At 40.6% G+C, this 7496-nt stretch overlaps 1 protein-coding gene across 4 annotated transcripts in view; it reads left to right on the top strand.

Moving 5' to 3' along the window:
* Window positions 1–461: 461 nt before the first annotated feature.
* CCDC68 (coiled-coil domain containing 68) overlaps window positions 462–7496 on the top strand; it is a 51302-nt gene continuing 44267 nt past the window's right edge. For 2 of the 4 annotated variants that reach the window (XM_081253344.1, XM_081253342.1), the window contains exons 1-2: window positions 521–600; window positions 6346–6490. The gene's annotated coding sequence lies outside the window, so the exon portion shown is untranslated. Of the gene's footprint in view, window positions 601–6345; window positions 6491–7496 lie in introns of all 4 variants that reach the window. The other 2 variants (XM_081253345.1, XM_081253343.1) reach the window with 2 other exon arrangements.

The raw sequence follows: 7496 nt of genomic DNA, 5'->3' as shown, positions 1-7496 counted from the left end.
GAAAACTAGTGACATCTATGTAAAGTCTAGTTTAGGCAACAGTAACGGATCGGTGTTCATTTCTTATTTTTGACAAGTGTACCGTGGTGATGTAAGATGTGACTATTAGGGGACAGCGGCAGAGCGGGTTTAAGCAACTCTGTACTATCTCTGCAACTTTTTTGTAAATCTAAAATTACTCCAAAATAAAAAGGCTTATTATAAAAAACAAAAGCAAACATTTATGAACCTGGAGTGCAAACACAACCTTTTTAAAAAAGCAGCAGCAACTATTCCCCTTTACATAACTCAGTTACTGAGGGCTGTGCAGTGCTGGGAACTCGTGTGTTGGGATGCAGAGAAGGCACCCCGGGGCGCCTGGGGCCGGGCGTGCGCGTCCGGGCGCTGCGGGGGCCCAGGCTCCTCCCCGGAGCCGCTGGGGCGCCGGACTCTGCCCTGGGCGCGCCCTGCGGGGCGGAGCCACCAAGCCCGGCCCGGCCGCCCCGGCCTGAGGTCCAAGCAGCGGGGTGGAGCAGCGCCCGGACCCTGCGCTCGCTGAGCGCCCTCCAAGATAGGCGAGCCCCGGCGATCTGCGGGCAGGTCAACCCTCCCGCCCCCCAGGTGAGTGGGTGTCCAGGTGCCCTTGGAGCTGGTCGCCCCCCCAGCGCCGCCCAGTGTACCAAGGGCATTTTCCTGTAAACGGATCCTTGGTAAGGAGCATACTCTCCCTGTAAACCTCTTTTCTGGGCTCGGATTCCCTGGGCGAGAAGTTTGTGCTCTTCCAGGAACAGAGCTGCCTTCCCCGAGGAAGCCTACCCCCTCTATAGCCCTGCGCACACCTGATTATTTATTTAGATGGCTGTTACGCAGTCCCTTGGTTCAGGGGTCCCCGCGATTCACAGGCGGTGGAGAAAGCCCTCTGGAAAACTTGCTGTCACCTGTGAATCCCCGTGTGGCAACTTTGACAGCTTACTGTGCCCGAAATTTTTAAGAGCATAAACAAATGAACGAGTGAAGGTGGTTGTCTTACCCTTCATTCATTCGTGCTGGCTTCTGTAGCTGTAGGTGTAGCAAAAAGAGAACAGCCTACTGGTCGACAGTTTTCTAGTGTCATGGGATTTTAGAGCTGAAAGTTACTCAGCCCTAGGCAATTTTGCAAAGGGGCAGTGTCATCTTACAGAAAGAACAGTACAGGACAGTGCAAAACTGGATGATGACATGGCTGTAACTTTTCAACCTTCTTCGAAAGGGAAAATAAATTTATATATACATATATGTGTGTGTGTGTATATATATATATATATACATACATACATATATATATATATATATATATATATATATATATATATATATATATATACACACATATGATCAGAAGAAGCAGTTAGCTCCAAATGTAGCTGAAGCTGTGTCTGTTTACCATTTTCACTATAGTTGTTTGATTTAAGAATCAAAACCTTTTTTACTTCTTGGTATATATAGACTAGATGAAGTGTCCAAAAGGGAATTACTTCTCATTTGCAATAGGGAAAAGATAATCTGTCTTTTTTACCTAACGCTATTAAATATTCAGTTCTGCAGAAGTCTGGCTTTTCAGAAATCTGATCTGAGCTGGAGTTTCAGGTACCCTAGCACACACAATTGGTGCTGTTGTTTCTTCCCGCTGGGCCCTCCCCCCTCTCTCTCGCCCTACCCTGATAATTTGAGAGTGAAGGGCCCTGACACAGAGGAATTTGCACCTAAGCAGAGGCTTCTCAACTACTTACAGAAAGAATGAAAATGGCTTACACTTCCTGTGACCTAGACAACCCTCACAAGGTTTTTACCTTTGTGATTTGCTAAATAAATTTAGTAACTAAACCTGCACTAACTAAAAAGAGATTTTTGAAATGAATACAGACACTATTTCAGTTGTATTATTCACCTTTATGATTCTGAGAATGAATGACAGGCATGTTATTTGTTAGTGTATTGATTTATAACGTGCTGGACAGTGGGCTTGAGCTGTAATCCAAAATCTGGACAAAGCTGGAAAATCTAAGCTAGATTTGGCCAAAACTGAAAAGTGAGGTGTACATTTATTTGTTTAGAATAATGACTGTAAAAGGGAACAACTGAAGATTTCTGAAGGGAATGTCAAAGTCTTTTAAAGTAGTGGCTTTGACTCTTTGAGAGTTTTACATCAAAAGTAAATGGCCAGGGGCTTCCCTGGTGGCGCAGTGGTTGAGAGTCTGCCTGTCGATGCAGGGGACACAGGTTCGTGACCCGGTCTGGGAGGATCCTACATGCCGCGGAGCGGCTGGGCCCGTGAGCCATGGCCGCTGAGCCTGTGCGTCCGGAGCCTGTGCTCCACAACGGGAGAGGCCACAACAGTGAGAGGCCCGCGTACCGCAGGAAAAAAAAAAAAAAATTAAATGGCCATTTATTGATAGAAAACCATTTCAAAATGGCAACACGTTACTATCAATTTAATAGCATGTTTAAGTAAATTTACATTTTACTAAGTGTTAAAACAACCACCCACTGAATTTGGAAAACAAAAGCACGTGTGTGTGTGTGTGTGTGTGTGTGTGTGTACACTCGATTTTAGAAAATATTTGGTGCATCTGTGGATTTTCGGGCCTAGTCATATATTCACTGAACGAATATTTATTGTGTAGGGCACTATGTTCTTTCTAGGAGACACAGGGGGATACAGCTTTGTGTAAATAAGACACATTCCTGTCCTCATGGAATTTACACAAATTTGGACTCCTCCGGGACACCCCGAGGCCATAGATTAGGAACCACAGCAATCACCATCCATCACTTTTTTTTTTTTTTTTTTCTTTTTTGTGGTATGCGGGCCTCTCACTGTTGTGGCCTCTCCCGTTGCGGAGCACAGGCTCCGGACGCGCAGGCCCAGCGGCCACGGCTCACGGGCCCAGCCGCTCCGCGGCATATGGGATCCTCCCAGACCGGGGCACGAACCCGTATCCCCTGCATCGGCAGGCGGACTCTCAACCACTGCGCCACCAGGGAGGCCCTCCATCACTTTTTGACAGTGACTGAAACTAGAAACTAGATTAGTTTCAAGTCACAGACTCTTTTACACTGATTGAAATAGATTAAAAAATTGTAAAGGAACTTATATGTTATTCAAGTCAGTTTTCTCTTCTGTTTAGGTTGGGAAAGAATTCAGGGATCCTGTGTTCTGGGTTTAATATTATGAAATATTGAGATCTTAAACCTGAAATAGCTAAATATCAATTTCATGCAAATTCAATAAAAACTAAACTTGTAGTAGCAGATGCAATCATTTGGGGGTGAAAAATTCAAATCGAGAAAATTCTATCCATCAAGTTATTTTTTTCCTGTAAAGTAGAAAAACATGACTATAATTATTTTTTAACCTCAGAGGAAAAGAGTGACTTTATGTAAGGCATTCTTGCTTTTTTTTTTTTTTTCATTTTGCTATTTTTAAAAACAGCTCTATTGGAGGTATAATTTACATACCATAAAATACATCCAGGTGTCCAATTCAGTGATTTTTAGTAAATTTATGGAAGTGTACAACCATTATCACAATCCAATTTTAGAATATGTTCATCATCCCCATCCTCCCCAAATCTCAAGGGCCTGTTTTCAGTCACTCACCATTCTCACCCCCAGCCCCAGGCAACCACTAATCTACTTTCTGTTTCTTTAGATTTGACTTTTCTGGACACTTCATACAATGAGATCATAAAATATACAGTGTTTAGCATCTGACTTCTTTCACCTAGAATAATGTTTCCAAGGTGCATTCAGGTTGTGGCATGTATCACTAGTGGTTCCTTTTTATTGCTAACTAATGTTCATTCCATTGGATGGCTATGCCACATTTTGCTTACCAGGTGATGGGCATTTCTGCAATAACATTGCAGTGGTACGACAGATATTTTGGTCCAGCTTCCATGGTAGCATAATTTGAAAATAACTGATAGGAGCCAAACTTGTATTTATATTTATGAAAAATATATTCCTGATATGGATTACTGATATTTACCAAATGTCATAACTGTGATCTTTCTGTGATATTCCATGAAAATAGTAAATCATAAATCCTGTGTCAGTGACAGGAAGCATCAGTCATTTCATATTCTAGGTTGGACTTGGAAGATGTTTAACTTTTTTTTTTTTAATGTGAGAATTTATTTTGCCTTTATTTTTGATAGATAATTTTGTTGGATATAAAATTCTTAGTTGACATTTTTTTCCCTTCAGCACATGTAATGTCACTATCTCCTGACTTCCATTGTTTCTTTGAGAGGTCTACCTTCAATTTTATTTTATTTTATTTTTTTAATTTTTAATTTTTTTTATTGGAGTATAGTTGCTTTACAATATTGTGTTACTTCCTACTGTACAGCAAAGTGAATCAGCTATACATATACATGTATCCCCTCTTTTTTGGATTTCATTCTCATTTAGGTCATCACAGAGCATTGAGTAGAGTTCCCTGCGCTATACAGTAGGTTCTCATTAGTTGTCTATTTTATACATAGTATCAATAGTGTATATATGTCAATCCCAATCTCCCAGTTCATCCCACCACCCCTCTTCCCCTTGGTATCCATACTGTGTCTCTATTTCTGCTTTGTAAATGAGATCGTCTATACCAATTTTTTCAGATTCCACATCTATGTGTTAATATACAATATTTGTTTTTCTCTTTCTGACTTACTTCACTTTGTATGACAGCCTCTAAGTCCATCCATGTCTCTACAAATGACCTAATTTCGTTCCTTTCTATGGCTGAGTAATATTCCATTGTATATATCTACCACATCTTTATCCATTCCTCTGTTGATGGACATTTAGGTTGTTTCCATGTCCTGGCTATTGTAAATAGTGCTGCAATGAACATTGTGGTACATGACTCTTTTTGAATTATGGTTTTCTAAGGGTATATGCCCAGTAGTGAGGTTGCTGGGTCATATGGTGGTTCTATTTTTAGTTTTTTAAGGAATCTCCATACTGTTCTCCATAGTGGCTGTATCAACTTACATTCCCACCAACAATGCATGAGGGTTCCCTTTTCTCTCCAGCACTTATTGTTTGTAGATTTTTTGATGATGGCCACTCTGACTGGTGTGAGGTGATACCTCATTGTAGTTTTGATTTGCATTTCTCTAATAATTAGTGACGTTGAGCATCTTTTCATGTGTTTCTTGCCCATCTGTATGGAAAGACGTTTAACTCTTGACGTTAACTTTCGTAGAGAGCCTATGTCTCCTTTGCTACGTTTTCTTCACAAATGATATGCATTTAAATGTGGGGGATTTTTATGAGTGTTTGGTCCAACAGTGATAACTGAACTACTCTTAAAAATATGAGCACTTCTTAATAACATATTTTAGTGGCACACTTAACATAAAGCATGAGTCATCTATAGCCTTAAGCCAAAAAGTAGAAGGGAGTGCATCTGGATTTACATGCTTTTCATTTTATTATTCTGTAGTTTCTATGATTGTGCTAAAGGATGAACCTGATACAGCTGTTTGTTGATTTACCAAATCAGGCACTAGTTTGAACTCTTAAAATCTAAAACAGAAGAAATGCCACTCCTTGCTCCTCCAGGACCTTTAGAGGAGCTAGACCAAAGTAATAAATTATTCCAGGTTCCTATTACATGGTGGTGTTTCTTCTATGAGTAGTCTACAGAACAAATGAAATAAGAACTCTCTAACACTACACAAACATTGGCTTTTGGTTATACATCTCTTAGGAAGCCAGGACCTTGAACAGCAGTTCAGTCAGAGCTGTTTTCTTAATTACCCCCATTCACCCTGCTTTGTGCTAACTCTTAAGACAAATGCATTTTTAGTGAGTTACGTTTGACAACTTATGCTCTAACATAGATTTCTCCAGTTGATTGGAAACTTCTGTAAAATGTTGGCAGATTCTGTGAAACTAAAGAGAAGACACTATGTCTCTGAATGCCTGTAAGTTACTGTGAAAATGGCAGGATCCTATGGGGAAAAAAAGAGCATTCAGATAACTTGAAGGTCTATTTTATGGACAACTTGGAATGCAAGGATTTAAATTTTATGCTCCTAAAGTTTGAAAATAAGGTAGCCTAGGTTAAATAGTATAGTTTTCCAAAGCTGGATGTGCTCATTTGTAGCTCAGTTTGTCTGCTGGTAATATCAAAACAACTTGATGAACTCTTGGCTCATAACACTAATGTTTTGCTGATCTGTGGTTTGATGAATTAAGTCTCTGTTGGCAACATCTCTCTCTCTCTTTCTCTCTCTCAACTTGGTAAGAATTTAAAATTTTCTATAAAAAATGTATTTTTCTAGTCTTACACTGACAATGTCATTCCAATTGTCTCTTGAGAGTCAAATGTCAATTACAGGAATCCATCTTCATCCTTCTCACCTTTTGGAAATTGGAGTGGACGTGCTCCCTGTGTTGTGTCTGTTCACCAACAGCAAGAAGGCTCGCTCAAGCACTGAGCTCTAAACTTCTTCTAATTATTTTGGTGAGTTCACTCACTCATCACTAATGGTCACGTGATCTGGTATAAGGAACTTGGTTTCACCCAGAGCCCGGAGCTGCTTCTCAGCCTTGTATCTTTCTATTAGCCCCTGGACTTCGGTAGGATGCCGCACTGGGATCAGTCTGACCTCTTCCTGATATAGGAGGATGGGCAGAGGGGGCAGTGAAGCACAGGGTCCGGGCTGCTTAAGGGGGTGGTCAGCCTTAATAGACTTTGTAGTCACTGCCTCAATGGTCTATGTGTTTATGCTCTACTGTGAAGAATGAAAACATGCATCTAGACGATGATCAGAAAAGGAATGGGTAGATGAGATAAGGAGTTCTAGGTTCATGAATTAGATTTAAATCTTCTTGTTGCAAATATCCTTGTATACTTCTTATATATTTTTAGATATTTCCTCCTACTTTTCCACCTTAGTAAATAATAATCATGATTACCTTTCTTAAGATGTTTAAGATTTCCCTTGTTTTTGTCACAATATTGAATGTCAGACTTCATGGACTATTCTAGGAGCAACAGCACTAGCTACCTGTCAGCAACTCAGTTACTTGCTTTTTAACAATTCTGATTCCGTCACTATTTTTTTTTTTTTTTTTGCCATTTACACTTCTGGAGGGGTTAACAATTTGAATTAAGAAAAACAAATTCAGCTAATTGTGGCTTCCAGTTAGTTCTGGTATAATCAGTGAAGTTCCTTGGATTTTGAAATCTCCATTGCACTTTGAATTTTCTAGGGTACTGTTGAATTACTCTTTAAAAAATAAAAGCATAGGGCATCCCTGGTGGCGCAGTGGTTGAGAGTCCGCCGGCCGATGAAGGGGACACGGGTTCGTGCCCCGGTCTGGGAGGATCCCACATGCCGCAGAGCGGCTAGGCCCACGTCCGGAGCCGGTGCTCCACAGCGGGAGAGGCCACAACAGTGAGAGGCCCGCGTACCACAAAAAAAATAAAAATAAAAGCATATAAATCCATCTTTTTTAGTGTAGAG

This window comes from Mesoplodon bidens, assembly GCF_964165515.1.
Source record: "Mesoplodon bidens genome assembly, chromosome: 13".
NCBI classification, from domain to species: domain Eukaryota; kingdom Metazoa; phylum Chordata; class Mammalia; order Artiodactyla; family Ziphiidae; genus Mesoplodon; species Mesoplodon bidens.
This window is presented reverse-complemented; position numbering and strand designations above follow the sequence as displayed.